Genomic DNA, 15,876 nt, shown 5'->3' on the forward strand with positions numbered 1-15,876 from the left:
ACAAGGCCCGGGGACCTTTCTTTGTTTGGGAGAAATGGTCGTAACACAATATGGTGGCCATCGTGATTTGAAAGCAGGGCATGCTATTGAACAGATGTTGCTGGTTTTGTGAGAGCGACACTAATAATGGGATGAGGGATTTACCATGGCTACCCATCCCTGGAACCAAGGCAGTGACGGAACGCAGAGTGTTTCATGTTTTACGGAGAACATTATTCACCAGGTCAGAGGCCAGAAGCTTCAAGTCAGAGCCAGGCAGGATGTGGCAACTGCCGCTCTAGGTGGTGCAATGATGCAGGCTGCCAAAACGTTCCCCCATCTTGTCCTTGTACCGGTTGGGGGTTCCAGGGCTGTGGCTGCTCCTCAGTTCCCTGCTGCCCTTCGACAACTCACAGACCTTAAGAGCCGCTCGGGTGCGGGTCCCACTCCAGCTAGATTCAGAGGCCTTTCCTCAGGGGCCAACCCCATACTAACAAATTCTCTCCACCAACAAGAGTCATAGAATTATAGAATATCAGGGTTGGAAGGGACCCCAGAAGGTCATCTAGTCCAACCCCCTGCTCAAAGCAGGACCAATTCCCAGTTAAATCATCCCAGCCAGGGCTTTGTCAAGCCTGACCTTAAAAACCTCTATGGAAGGAGATTCTACCACCTCCCTAGGTAACGCATTCCAGTGTTTCACCACCCTCTTAGTGAAAAAGTTTTTCCTAATATCCAACCTAAACCTCCCCCACTGCAACTTGAGACCATTACTCCTCGTTCTGTCATCTGCTACCATTGAGAACAGTCTAGAGCCATCCTCTTTGGAACCCCATTTCAGGTAGTTGAAAGCAGCTATCGAATCCCCCCTCATTCTTCTCTTCTGCAGGCTAAACAATCCCAGCTCCCTCAGCCTCTCCTCATAACTCATGTGTTCCAGTCCCCTAATCATTTTTGTTGCCCTTCGCTGGACTCTCTCCAATTTATCCACGTCCTTCTTGTAGTGTGGGGCCCAAAACTGGACACAGGACTCCAGATGAGGCCTCACCAATGTCGAATAGAGGGGGACGATCACGTCCCTCGATCTGCTCGCTATGCCCCTACTTATACATCCCAAAATGCCATTGGCCTTCTTGGCAACAAGGGCACACTGCTGACTCATATCCAGCTTCTCGTCCACTGTCACCCCTAGGTCCTTTTCCGCAGAACTGCTGCCTAGCCATTCGGTCCCTAGTCTGTAGCTGTGCATTGGGTTCTTCCGTCCTAAGTGCAGGACCCTGCACTTATCCTTATTGAACTTCATCAGATTTCTTTTGGCCCAATCCTCCAATTTGTCTAGGTCTTTCTGTATCCTATTCCTCCCCTCCAGCGTATCTACCACTCCTCCCAGTTTAGTATCATCCGCAAATTCGCTGAGAGTGCAATCCACACCATCCTCCAGATCATTTATGAAGATATTGAACAAAACCGGCCCCAGGACCGGAGTCTTTGCAGCCCTCCCTCAATACTTAACTGAAGCAAATTTCTATTTGCTCTTACTCTGCAGATCACTGTCTGGCTTCGATCCCTGGGGATGGGCTCAGGGTGGCTGCTCCTTCTTAAGTCTCTGCCACAGGTTGGCCATTCTCTCATCTACCCAATCTCATGAGGAACTGAAAAGAAAAAGAGAGAACACTTGTAAGCTAGGCTACCACTGGTGCATGGAAGACAGACAGACACACAGGTGTAACTAACTTCTGCTCATTGGAGCCCCGTTCTTTATTCCTCTCCAGCCCACCCAGGGCCTAAAATGCTCATCACTCCCAAGGAACTACAGCCCTCCAGGAAAGGGACAATCCCAGACAATTACCAGCCATGGGCAGAGCTGTACCTTCCCCAGGACACATCCCATGGAAATGAGAAGCATCTCTCTGTTCTCAAGGAAGCACCTCACTATGCAGATACTGGAGAGAGATATTTCACAAACAAACACCTGCTCCTCCAACATCACAAGAGACCTCCTCAGCTCCGTTGGCAAGTGAAATGTCTAGATTGTGCAGGTCCACTTCCTCCACATGCTCCTCCTCTGTCTGGGGCTGCTGCACTGGCCTGGAGCATGCCTCTGCAAGAACAGCAAACCACCTATGGAAGAGCCATCGCTGCCAGAAAGGCTATAGGTGCATGAGATCTTCCAGTACCTGCCTCCCTCTCCCATCTGTACTACATCACCTCCATTGCAGTAAAAGACACGGACTAAACACTTGATGGGTCAAATGGCCTTTTATGCCCCCCTTCTGCCAGCTCTAACAGGCTTTCCTGCCCCCATCCTGCTGGCTCTTATATCCAAGACTGTGAGGACACACAAACAGCATCCATGCCCAATTTCTGTGAAGGGAGACAGTACCAGAAGAGGCAAGAAGAGGGAGCATGCACGTCTGTGTTGGCCACAGAAGACAGGGAGAGAGAGAGAGGGAGAGAAACATGGAAGGAAGAAAAGCATCTCAGTGGCTGGACTGACCTCCTGCTGGGGAGAACACTCCACTCCTGGTCAGAGAAAAAAGCAGCCCCTGAAAATAAGAGCCTTGTCTCCCTCTTAACCAGAGCTTGTCACCAACTTTTTCCTACACATTAAGCACCAGCTAACAAAAAGTCCCAGCCTGGAGCCAGGTGGACTGTGAGTAGAGCCCTCACAGCTTGCCTTCGCTTTCCCTCACATGAGGGGAGTGGACTCTGACCCGCCACTTTTCCCTTGGTACTAAACCCAACACAAGGGAGGGTGGGGGGGAGACAGTAAAATTAGCATCTCAGTCAGCAACACTGCTCTTCTCGCATCTCCCACACACCAGGGTTCTGCCCTCAACCCCCGTTGCACTATGCCTTTATAACTACAAATAGAAAACACCTGTAGCAACAGCACCTGAAATAGTGACTCTGCAGAGGAGACTTGCTTCTTCCTCAGCCTTAATCCCATAGAGCCCCATGCCCAATGAGGAAGCTCACAGCCTGTGAAGAAAACTAGAGTGAGTACAGAATGAGGAATTCAAAGCACTGACCGCTTACTCACAGTCAGTTATGCGGAAGGCAGAAAGCGGAGGACTGTTAATCTTCGCTTACAAGAATGTCCAGGCTGGTCAGGTCAACCTCTGCCAGCTTCTCCTGTAGCTGCTGCTCGACGATTCCTCTGCAAGCACCACAATGAAGCCAAGCAGGAGCCATCACTCCACAAAACTCAATTGGTGCGCAAAACCTTGCCCTCATCCCTGCCTCCCTCTCCCATCCCATCTACATCGGCCCCACTTGATGAACAGAGACTCAGTCAACACTGACAGTGATGCTCCATTCTCACGCGCGCTCCCCCGCGTGATTTTTGTCCCCTCCTACTTCTTCAAGGCTCCCGAGACCTAGCAAATGGGGATGCACGCCTGCCCATGTGCTATGAAGGGAGACCAAAGAAAGAGAAACAAGCACAGACAGACAAAGTGTGTCAGCCAATACACTAGAGTAGAGAAGAGAGAGAGAGAAACAGGGGAGGAAGGCAAGAAACTCACCAGCTACAGTCATCCTCCTGGATCCAACCTTTTGCTGCAGTGGACACACCTCTCCTGGCCAGACAGATGAGCAGCCCCTGATAATGGGGGCCTTGTCTCCCTCGTAGCCACAGCTAGTCAGGAACCTTTTCTTACAAACACAGACCTAGCTAATGGCACGTCCCTGCCTGGAGCTAGGTGCACCGTGACCAGACTCCTCACCAAACCAGACACTTATCTCACTGACAGCGATGGCTGCTCTGCTTCCAGCTAGATGGCATCACCGTAGCCTGGCATCAACAATGCTCAGTGTCTCATGGCTCTTGTACGCTTTCCATCTCACAACAGGGGTGGGCTCTTACCCTTGACACGAAGCACAACGCAAGAGGGAAAAACAAAAGTTATCATCAGAATCTGCAATGTTGTGTCAGTGGTTCTTCTCCCTCTCCCATTAGACCTTCATAGATACAATTAAAAAGCACACAACACACACTCAACCTGTGGAATTGCTGGCCAGAGAATACTGTGAAAACCAAGACTATAATAGGGTTCAAAAAAGAACTAGGTAAATTCATGGAGAATAGGTCCATCAATGGCTATTAGTCAGGATGGGCACGGATGGTGTCCTTATCCTCTGTTTGCCAGAAGCTGGGAATGGGCAACACAGGATGGATCACTTCTCGATTACCTGTTCTATTCATTCCCTCTGAAGCACCTGGCATTAGCCAGTCAGAAGACAGGATAGTGGGCTAGATGGACCTTTGGTCTGACCCCAAATTGCCATTCTTACGTTTATATGTTAAGCAGCCCTTTGCACCTGTATTCAAGAGAGTCACTGTGCAGAGAAGACTGTTGTCTCTTCCCCTGGTCGTAAACCCACACCTACTCACAAAATAGGGAAATTCACACACCCAGAACAAGGAAGAAAACTTTTATGAGAAATCAAGTCTCACTTAAAGGGAAGCAGCCGCCTGTACTCAGGCTCTACCATGCATTTATCTAAGCCCTGGTCTACACTGGGTCGGGGCGGGGTGGGGGGAATTGACCTAAGATATGCAACTTCAGCTACGAGAATAGCGTAGCTGAAGTCGACGTATCTTAGGTCAACTTACCTCGGCGTCTTCACAGCACTGGGTCGACTGCCACCGCTCCCCCGTCGACTCCGCTTGCGCCTCTCACGATGGATTTATCACGTCTCGACTAAAATTGACCCCCGATACATCCATCACTACCCGCTGATCCGGCGGGTAGTGTAGATATACCCTTAGGCTTCAGCCCTGCTGCTAAAAGCCGTGAAGTGTAGCCACTGTTTGTCGTCTCTCCTGCCAACAAAAAACTCCCACTCCCAACGATCGGCATTTGTATTGCGAGCAGGAGAGCGCTCCTGCCAACAATGCGTGGTTCACACTGGTACTTGTAGTGGCAAAACTTTTACTTTCGGGGTCAAGGGATGGGGGAGGGGGTTAACACTTCTGAAAGAAAAAAGTTTTGTCCTTCAATGCCAGCATAGACATACCCTTACAGGCAACTCAGCCTGCAGCTTCCCTGGAACAACAGTAACACTATGTGGAAGGGCGGGGTTATGCACAGAGGATTTTCCCCATAGAGCAACAGTGACGCTGGGTGACCACGGAGTAATCCACAAAACATTTCCCTCAAGGAGAAACAGTGACACCGGATGGCCACTCGGGTTAATGCACACAGCATTTATCTCATGGAGCAACAGTGACACAGGGTGGCTAATCCAGGTAATGCACAAAGCATTTCCTTCGTGGAACAACTGTGGATTACCCTGAGTGACCACCCACTGTCATTGTTGCTCCATGAGGGAAATGCTGTGTGCATTACCTAGAGTGGCCACCTGGCGTCACTAAAATATTTCCCACATGGAGCAAGAGTGAAACCAGGTGGCCAATCCAGGTAATGCACAAACCATTTCCCTCACCAAGGAAGAGAGGCAACGAGGGGCCACTTGGGTTAATGCACAACCCATTTCCCTCATGAAGCAACAGTGACACTGGGTGACCAGTTTTCAGAGTAACAGCCATGTTAGTCTGTATTCGCAAAAAGAAAAGGAGTATTTGTGGCACCTTAGAGACTAACCAATTTATTTGAGCATAAGCTTTTGTGAGCTACAGCTCACTTCATCGGATGCATACCGTGGAAACTGGGTGACCAGTTGCACAAATGCACAAAGCATTTCCCTTATGCAACAACAGTGACAATCATAGAATATCAGGGTTGGAAGAGACCTCGGGAAGTCATCTAGTCCAACCCCCTGCTCAAAGCAGGACCGATCCCCAATTGAATCATCCCAGCCAGGGCTTTGTCAAGCCTGACCTTAAAAACTTCCAAGGAAGGAGATTCTACCACCTCCCTAGGTAACGCATTCCAGTGTTTCACCACCCTCCGAGTGAAAAAGTTTTTCCTAATATCCAACCTAAACCTCCCCCACTGCAACTTGAGACCATTACTCCTCGTTCTGTCATCTGCTACCACTGAAAACAGTCTAGATCCATGCTCTTTGGAACCCCCTTTCAGGCAGTTGAAAACAGCTATCAAATCCCCCCCTCACTCTTCTCTTCCGTAAACTAAACAATCCCAGTTCCCTCAGCCTCTCCTCAGAAGTCATGTGTTCCAGTCCCTTAATAATTTTTGTTGCCCTCCGCTGGACTCTCTCCAATTTTTCCACATCCTTCTTGAAGTGTGGGGCCCAAAACTGGACTCGGTACTCCAGATGAGGCCTCACCGCTGTCGAATAGAGAGGAACGATCACGTCCGTCGATCTGCTGGCAATGCCCCTGCTTATACATTCGAAAATGCCATTGGTCTTCTTGGCAACAAGGGCACACCGTTGACTCATATCCAGCTTTTCGTCCACTGTAACCCCTAGGTCCTTTTCTGCAGAACTGCTGCCTAGCCGTTCGGTCCCTAGTCTGTAGCGGTGCGTGGGATTCTTCCGTCCTAAGTGCACAACTCTGCACTTGTCCTTGTTGAACCTCATCAGATTTCTTTTGGCCCAATCCTCTAATTTGTCTAGGGCCCTCTGTATCCCTACCCTCCAGCGTATCTACCTCTCCTCCCAGTTTAGTGTCATCTGCAAACTTGCTGAGGGTGAAATCCACGCAATCCTCCAGATCATTAACGAAGATATTGAACAAAACCAGCCCCAGGACTGACCCTTGGGGCACTCCACTCGATACCGGCTGCCAACTAGACATGGAGACTTTGAGCCCGACGATCTAGCCAGCTTTCTATCCACCTTATAGTCCATTCATCCAGCCCATACGTCTTTGACTTGCTGGCAAGAAGAATACTGGGGGGGACCATATCAAAAGCTTTGCTAAAGTCAAGGAACAACACATCTGCCGCTTTCCCCTCATCCACAGAGCCGGTTATCTAGTCATAGAAGGCAATTAGATTAGCCAGGCATGACTTGCCCTTGGTGAATCCATGCTGACAGTTCCGGATCGCTTTCCTCTCCTCTAAGTGCTTCAGAATTGATTCCTTGAGGACCTGCTCCATGATTTTTCCAGGGACTGAGGTGAGGCTGACCGGCCTGTAGTTCCCCAGATGCTCCTTCTTCCCTTTTTTAAAGATGGGCGCTACATTAACCTTTTTCCAATCATCCGGGACCTGTTAAGGAAAAGTTAGCATATGTGACTCCATTTTGGTTTGGGGCCCATCAGTGTCTAAAAGCAAGCACATCATGCACTAGGAGGAGTGCTCCTTAGATATTGCATTCCTGTGAAAACCCTCCCTCTTTTTTCCAGCCTGTCTCGATTCCCGGTTTCTGTTCTTTGTCTGTTCCTAACTCCCTGCCTCCTGGCCTTGATGTGAGCCTCCCATCCCAATAAGAAAAGCTACTGGTGCATTGCTTTAGGACCATGTTGTGTAGTTGAAGTAATGGTCTACAATGGGCAATGTACCTAGCAGGGATAGGTAGTAGATAAGGGAAGGGTTTGTCTATTGGCTAAGGTTTCTGATGCACGAGGGCAATGTGCTTTGCTAAAAGGTATATAATCTCTGTATAACCTGCATTCGGGGTCCCCTCCTGACTAGCAGGGGGGCACCACGCTCGAGCGTAATAAACTTAGTATCTTTGGGATCTCTGCAGTTGTGGACTTTGTTCGTGTGCCTCAGCCTAGACTCGACCTGTGCGTGACCTATCGGGTATAATTCGCAGCAGTTCCTGTGCGTGACCTATTAGTTACAATCCGTAACAGGACCTCCCCCGATTGCCGTGAGTTTTCAAAGATAACGGCCAATGGCTCTGCAATCACATCCGCCATCTCCTTTGGTGCTCTCGGATGCAGCGCATCCGTCCCCACGGACTTGTGCTCGTCCAGCTTTTCTAATTGTCCCGAACCGGTTCTTTCTCTACAGAGGGCTGGTCACCTCCTCCCCAGACTGCTGGCCAGTGCAGCAGTCTGGGAGCTGACCTTGTTCATGAAGACAGAGGCAAAAAAAGCATTGAGTACATTAGCTTTTTCCACATCCTCTGTCACAGGTTGCCTCCCTCATTCAGTAAGGGGCCCACACTTTCCTTGACTTTCTTCTTGTTGCTAACATACCTGGAGAAACCCTTCTTATTACTCTTAATATCTCCTGCTAGCTGCAACTCCAGGTGTGATTTGGCCTTCCTGATTTCACTCCTGCATGCCCGAGCAATATTTTTATACTCTTCCCTGGTCATTTGTCCAATCTTCCACTTCTTGTAAGCTTCTTTTTTGTGTTTAAGATCAGCAAGGATTTCACTGTCAAGCCAAGCTGGTCGCCTGCCATATTGACTATTCTTTCTACACATCGGGATGGTTTGTTCCTGTAACCTCAATAAGGATTCTTTAAAATACAGCCAGCTCTCCTGGACTCCTTTCCCCCTCATGTTATTCTCCCAGGGGATCCTGCCCATGAGTTCCCTGAGGTTGTCAAAGTCTGCTTTTCTGAAGTCTAGGGTCCACATTCTGCCGCTCTCCTTTCTTCCTTGTGTCAGGATCCTGAACTCGATCATCTCATGGTCACTGCCTCCCAGGTTCCCATCCACTTTTGCTTCCCCTACTAATTCTTCCCGGTTTGTGAGCAGCAGGTCAAGAAGAGCTCTGCCCCTAGTTGGTTGTTCCAGCACTTGCATCAGGAAATTGTCCCCTACGCTTCCTGGATTGTCTGTGCACCGCTGTATTGCTCTCCCAGCAGACATCAGGGTGATTGAAGTCTCCGATGAGAACCAGGGCCTCCGATCTAGTAACTTCCATTAGTGGCCGGAAGAAAGCCTCATCCACCTCATCCCCCTGGTCCAATGGTCTATAGCAGACTCCCACCACGACACCACCCTCGTTGCTCACGCTTCTAAACTTAATCCAGAGACTCTCACGTTTTTCTACAGTTTCATACTGGAGCTCTGAGCAGTCATACTGCTCTCTTACATACAATGCAACTCCCCGACCTTTTCTGCCCTGACTGTCCTTCCTGAACACTTTATATCCATCCATGACAGTACTCCAGTCACGTGAGTTATCCCACCAATGGGCGGCCTCTTGGGAGAATGCACACAGCATTTCCCTAATGGAGCAAGAGTGACACTGGGTGGCCACTTGGGGGATGCTCAAAGCATTTCCCACATTGAGAAGACTGACACCGTGTGGACACTCGGGGTAACGCACAGAGCATTTCCTTCATGGAGCAACTGTACATTACTCGAACAAAAAAACTTCAGAAACAGACTTCAAAGAGAAACAGCAGAACTAAAATTCATTTGCAAATTTAACACCATTAATTTGGGCTTGAGTAGGGACTGGCTGGCTCACTACAAAAGCAGCTTTGCCTCTCCTGGAATTGACACCTCCTCATCAGTTATTGGGAGTGGACTATATCCACCCTGATCGAATTGGCCCTGTCAACACTGGTTCTCCACTTGTGAGGTAACTCCCTTCTCTTCATGTGTCACAATATATTGCCTGCATCTGTAATTTTCACTCCATGCTTCTGAAGAAGTCGTTTTTTACCCACAAAAGCTTATGCCCAGATAAATCTGTTCGTCTTTAAGGTACCACTGGACTCCTTATTGTTTTTGTGGATACAGACTAACACGGCTACCCCCTGATACTGGACACCCGGTGTCACTGTTCCTCCACGAGGGAAATGCTGTGTGCATTACCCCGAGTGGCCATTTGGAAACACAAAGTATTTCCCTCATGGAGGAACAGACACACCATGTGGCCAGTTGGGGTAATGCACAAACCATTTTCCTTATGAAGGGACAGTGATAATGGGTGGCCACTCTGAGTCACGCACAAAGCATTTCCCTCAGAGCAACGGTGACCTGTCAGAGTAATTCACAAAGCCTTTTTCCCATTGCGTTACAATGACATTCACTGGCCAGTTGGGGTAACTTACAGGGAGAACCCTTGAGTAGCAGCAAGCGCAGGGGTTAGAACCCAGGAGCAAGTCAGTCCAGAGTGCTGTGCATAGCCCTGGACCCTCCACATGCCCTGGGTGGTGCAACCTGGTGAGTGGAGACACAGGCCGAGGGCTACTCTCAGACCCCTGCTCACATCCTCGACTGAATGTGGCCTGCTTCAGAGAGGAGGACTAGACTGGCATGACCAGGGAAGCTCACCCAGTGTACAGAAGGAAGATACCTGAGGACTAAGCATCTCTTGTTACAGTCAAGTTGCTCTCCACGAAGTTACCAGACTTCAGGAAGATTCCGTAGCACCTGACAACTCCTTGGAGGGCACAAAGGATTCCCCCCGCACTTATCGTGCCCCAGTTAGAAGCAGAGGTCTTTTCTCAGGGGCCCACCCTGTGACGGGTTTGACCCCCATTCTGGGATGCCACCTGATGTACTGGGATTTCTCTGAGCCTGCTGCTGCACTAGCCTGGCCTCCCTCTCCTTGTTTTGCTGACTTAGGCTCTCCAGCCTCTGGCAGCACACACACACACACACGTAGGGACGCACCAGCTGTAGAATCGCACAGAGTCTGTCAACAGCTCTCTATGAGAAGACTCAGCTATGATATCTCCCAGCTCTCAAGTGCAGTTCCCCTTTGGAAAGTACACCCAAAATAATATTGTCTTGGGCCGTAGAGAAATCTATACAACATAAGCTCATAAATTCACCCCCTCCCTCAATGTGGAGGAAGATATGCACAACTTTTGCCCCACCCCCGTTAGAAGTTGCACAAACTGGGTTTAATGAACTTGTTTTTGTTTATTATTAACTATAAGGGAAGAAGATTTTAAGTGATTGTAAGGGATAGCAAACAGAAGGCAGATTACTAAGCAAATAAAACAAACATGCAATACTAAGCCTAAGATCTTAAAGAGACTGGACTCAGGAAGTGATCTCTCACCCTAAACGTTGTTTTTAGGCAAGTTGCAGGGTTTCTGTAGCTGATATTTCCAGTTATTTCTCTTTACAGAGCAGACTGCTGTCTTCGTCCAGACTCAGCCCTGGACTTTCCCCCTGCTCGGTTCCTTTGTCCCTTCAGGTACTTTTAGCAGTCTTTCTGCTTCGACAGGAAGGCAACGGAGAAGAGACCTGTTTGCATTACTCCCCAGCCTTAAGTAAGATTTACATAAGGCGGGAATCTTTTGTTTCCCAGTCTTGACCTCCCCCTCCTTTTAATGGAAAATTACTAGAAGTCCAACATAGCATTTAGTACCAGGTGACAGGACCACCTGACCTAGTAGCGTCACAGCTACATCCCAGGATGCGTCTCAGGAAGGAGAGAGATTAGTGTCTTCACAGTCTTATTGTTTCTTCCTAATGGCCCATCAAGGCTGATGGCGTGTTGTCTGGTGGGTGTTTCCCAAGTATACACCCGGTTGTAATTGTTACATAGTCAATATTTCCAACTTTAGATACAGAAATGATACATGCATCCAAATTGGATAATCACATGCAGTAAATTATAACCTTTCCAATGATACCTTAAAAGACTATCTCGCATAAAATATATCACTTATCTCACTGACAGTGGTGGCTGCTCCCCTCCCAAATGTATGGCTCCTGTCTCATTTCAACAAGGCTCACAGTCTCCCTGCTCTCGCTTGCTTTCCATCATACGAGTGGAGTAAACTCTGTCATTTGACTTCTTTCCCCTTGGTACCAAACCCAGCACAAGGGAGAAAAACAAAGAAGTTAGCATCTCAGATGGCAATGTGCCGTAAGCTCTTCTTCTTGCATCTAACACACCCCAGGGCTCTGCCCTCAACCCCCCTCCCATTACACCTTCAGGACTACAAGTAGAAGCACCCCAGCAATGACACCCGAAATAGTCACTCTGCACAGCAGACTCTGGTAAAAAATACCAAACCTGTGGGGAAAATGCAGAAATTGGACTTGTTTTTCACTTAATTGGCTTGAGAGTTGCTTCTTGGCGAGTTTTTGGATGCTGGCTTGTTGCTTGTTTACCTTGCAGTTTGTTACTTCTTTTTTTTAAATTGGCTCCTGGCAAGCAAGGGCACAGGGCAAGGAGAGGCAAAGTGGGGGAGAGAATCAGGGGTGCACAGTGGGCCCACCACACTCCCAGACTGCACACCGGGGGGATCTAGTCACAGGGTGTTCGGGTTCTTACAGATTCCTTGTTTTGAAATGGGATTAGCTTGATTTTTGGTTTATTGTGAAAGTCGGGGTGCTTATTACCCCGTGAAAGATGGCAACTGTAAGTGTGATACCTTCCCCAGCCTTAAATACCAAAGAGCCCCATATTCAATAAGCAAGCACACTGCCTGTGACAAAAACAACTACAGAGGAGGAATTCCAATCACTGACTGTTTACATACAGCCAGTTATGTGGGAGGCAGAAAGGGGAGGACTGTTCATGTCTCCTTAGAAGGATGCCCAAGCTGCTCAGCTACACCTTTGCACCTTCTCCTCTGGCTGGGCTCCTGGACAATTCCTCTGCAAGAGCAGCTGCAAAAGCCAAGCATGAGCCATCAGTACACAAAGCTCTACCGGTGCTTGAAATCTTGCCCTCATCCCTGCCTCCCTCTCCAAACCCATCTACACTGGCCCCACTCGATGACCGAGTCAACACCGACTGCCACGCATGATTTTCATCTGCTCCAACTTCTCCAGGGCTCCCGAGACCTCACCTGTCGGGATGCAAACCTAGTACCCCTGCCTGCATCCTAAGAAGGGAGACAGCACAAGGAGAGGAGAGGAGACAGAGAGCTGGCCAACACATTAGAGTAGAGAGAAAGAAAGAGAAAAAGATTGGAGGAAGGCAAGCAACTCAACACATGAAGTCATCCTCCTAGATGCAACCTTCTGCTGCGGAGGACACACTGCTCCTGGCCAGAGAAATGAGCAGCCCCTGAAAATGGGGACCTTGTCTCCCTCATAACAACAGCTAGTCAGGAACCTTTCCTTACAAACCCAGCCTTAGCTAAAGGAGCGTCCATACCTGGAGCCAGGTGGGCCACGAGCAGAGCAATCACCAAAACAGTCACTTATCTCAGAGTGGCAGCAATTCTGCTCCCAGTTGGACAGCTTTTGCGTGGCATCAACAATACTCGCGGTCTTATCACTGTCACTCGCTTTCCATCGCATGAGGGCAGTAGACCCTGGCACGCGACTTCTTTTCCCTTAGTACTAAACCCAGCACAAGGGAGAAAAACAAATCAGTTACCATCTCAGTCGGCAACGTCTCGTTGGCCCTTCTTTTCCCCTCTCCTGCATGGCGGGGCTCTGCCCTCAACCCTCTTCCCATTACATCTTTAACATTACAACCAAAAAGCACCCCTTGCAATGGCACCCCACATGGTCACTCTGCACAGCAGACATGGCTCCTCCTCAGCCTTAATACCACAGAGCCCCATACCCAACAAGGAAGCGCACAGCCTGTGAAGAGTACTACAGCGAGTACAGATGAGGAATTGAAAGCACTGACCACTTACTCACAGCCAGTTAAGCGGGAGGCAGAAAGTGGAGGACTGTTCACGTCTGCTGAGAACAATGTCCAAGCTGCTCAGGTCCATCTCTGCCACTTTCTCCTCTGGCTAGGGCTCCTCAGCAATTCCTCTGCAAGAGCAGCAGCAGAAGCCATCGCTACACAAAGCTCTATTGGTGCCTGAGATCTTCCCCTCATTTCTGCCTCCCTCTTCCATTCCATCTACATTGGCCCCACTTGATCAACAGAGACCAAGTTAATACCGACAGTCACTGCTCCACTCTCGCACGCACTGCCCTGCATGATTATCATCCACTCCTACTTCTTCATGGCTCCCGAGACACAGCCTGTGGGGATGCACACCTAACATGCCTCCCAGTATCCTATGAAGGGAGAAGGCACTAGGAAAGGTAAGGACAGAAAGGTGGGGGGGGTGTTTGTGTTGGCCAACATACTAGAGAAGAGAGAGAGACAGAGAGAAAAAACATGGAAGGCAAGTGACTCACCACCTGGAGTCATCCTCCTGGATCAAACCTTCTGCTGCAGAGGACACACCGCTCCTGGTGTTAAGGAAAAGTTAGCATATGTGACTCCATTTTGGTTTGGGGCCCACCATTGTCTAAAAGCAAGCACTTCATGCACCAGGAGGAGTGTTTCTTAGATACTGCATTCCTGTGAAAATCCTCCCCCCGTTGTCTCCAGCCTGTCTCGACTCCTGGTTTCTGTTCTCTCTCTGTTCCTAACTCCCTGCCTCCTGGCTTTGATGTAGGCCTCCCATTCTGATAAGAAAAGTTACTGCTGCATTGCTTTAGGACCATGTGGTGTAGTTGAAGTAATGGTCTAGCACGGGGAATGTACCTAGCAGGGATAGGTGGTAGATAAGGGAAGGGTTTGTCTATTGGCTAAGGTTTCCGATGCACTAGGGCAACGTGCTTTGCAAAAAGGTATATAATCTCTGTATAACCTGCATGCGGGGTCCCCTGCTGATTAGCAGGGGGGCACCGCGCTCGAGCATAATAAACTTAGTATTTTTGGGAATTCTGCAGTTGTGAACTTTGTTTGTGTGCCTCAGTCTATACTCGAACTGTGCGTGACCTATCGGGTATAATTCGCGGCAGTTTGTGTGCATGACCTGTCAGGTATAATTTGTAACACTGGCCAGAGAAATGACCAGCCCCTGAAAATGGGGACCTTATCTCCCTCGTAACCACAGCTAGTCAAGAACATCTTCTTACAAACCCAGCCCCAGCTAAAGGGGCGTCCCTACCAGGAGCGAGGTGGGCCGTGAGCAAAGCAATCACCAAAATAGACACTTACCTCACTGAGGGTGGCAGCTCTTCCGCTCCCAGTTGGACGACTTTTCCGTGGCATCAACAACGCTCACGATCTTGTCCCTCTCTTTCCGTCGCATGAGGGCAGTAGACTCTGACGCTTGTCTTCTTTTCTTTTGGGACTAAACCCAGCAGAAGAGGGAACAAAAAAAAATTAGCATCTCCATCTGCAATGTCGCGTTGTCTCTTCATTTCATATCTCCCGTATCCCAGGGCTCCACCCTTAACTCATCTCCCATTACTACTTTACAACTGCAACTGGAAGATATCCATTGTAACGGCACCCAAAATAGTCACTTTGCTCAGGAGACTCTTGTCCCTTCCCCAGCCTTAATCCCAGAGACTCGTAGCCAACGAGGAAGCACACGGCCTGTGAGGAAAACTACAGTGAGTACAGATGACGAATTCAAAGCACTGACTTCTTACTCACAGCCAGTTAAGCAGAAGGCAGAAACATGAGGACTATTCATGTCTCCTTAGAAGGATGGTCAGGTCCACTTCTGCCAGCGTCTCCTCCGACTAGGGCTTCTCAACGATTCCTCCGCAAACTAATAAAGCCAAGCAAGAAACCATCACTACACAGAGCTCTCTCGGTGTGTTTAATCTTGCCCTCATCCCTGCCTCCCTCTCCCATCTCTGCTTGGGACTGTGTTCCAGTCGTCCAATAAACTTTCTGTTTTACTGGCTGGCTGAGAGTCACGGTGAATCGCAGGAAGTGGGGGTGCAGGGCCCTGACTCCGCCACACTCCATGACACACTGCCACCAGGGCAAGAAGCTCACACAACTTTGACCTTCTTGGGTCTGACTTCGAAGCATTCAGCATCCCCTTCCACACCGTGGGCTTCCCGCAGCAAGTCTGCCCGGACGGGGCTTCTGGGGAAGCCAGAGGGCCCTGCCCCCCAGCCAGCGTGACTCTCAGTCAACCAGTAAAACAAAAGGTTTATTATTCGACAGGAACACGGTGTAGAACAGAACTCATTAGCACAGAAATCAGTGACTTTCGGCCAAGTCCACCTTAGGGAGTCATGGGCCAGATGCCCTGAACTCCCCCTCTTCGGGTCCCCCCAAGCAGACTGCCAGCTTCCAGCGACCCAAAGTCAGACACCTCCATTGCTCCTCCTCCTTGTCTTTGTCTCGTTTCCTGGGCAAAGAGTCACCTGGTT

General features: G+C 49.4%; 1 pseudogene across 1 annotated transcript in view; it reads right to left on the reverse strand.

Annotated features, from left to right (window-relative positions):
- Window positions 1-1,254: 1,254 nt before the first annotated feature.
- Window positions 1,255-15,876, reverse strand: part of LOC140903603 (uncharacterized) — a 93,935-nt pseudogene continuing 79,313 nt past the window's right edge. The window contains exons 7-13 of the transcript XR_013635066.1: window positions 15,143-15,260; window positions 14,699-14,834; window positions 13,891-13,941; window positions 3,073-3,848; window positions 2,876-2,961; window positions 1,952-2,080; window positions 1,255-1,631 (exon numbers count right to left, since the gene is read on the reverse strand). The product of XR_013635066.1 is annotated as an uncharacterized LOC140903603 (transcript). The remainder of the gene's footprint in view (window positions 1,632-1,951; window positions 2,081-2,875; window positions 2,962-3,072; window positions 3,849-13,890; window positions 13,942-14,698; window positions 14,835-15,142; window positions 15,261-15,876) is intronic.

The sequence above is a fragment of the Lepidochelys kempii genome, chromosome 26 (genome assembly GCF_965140285.1).
Source record: "Lepidochelys kempii isolate rLepKem1 chromosome 26, rLepKem1.hap1, whole genome shotgun sequence".
NCBI classification, from domain to species: Eukaryota; Metazoa; Chordata; order Testudines; family Cheloniidae; genus Lepidochelys; species Lepidochelys kempii.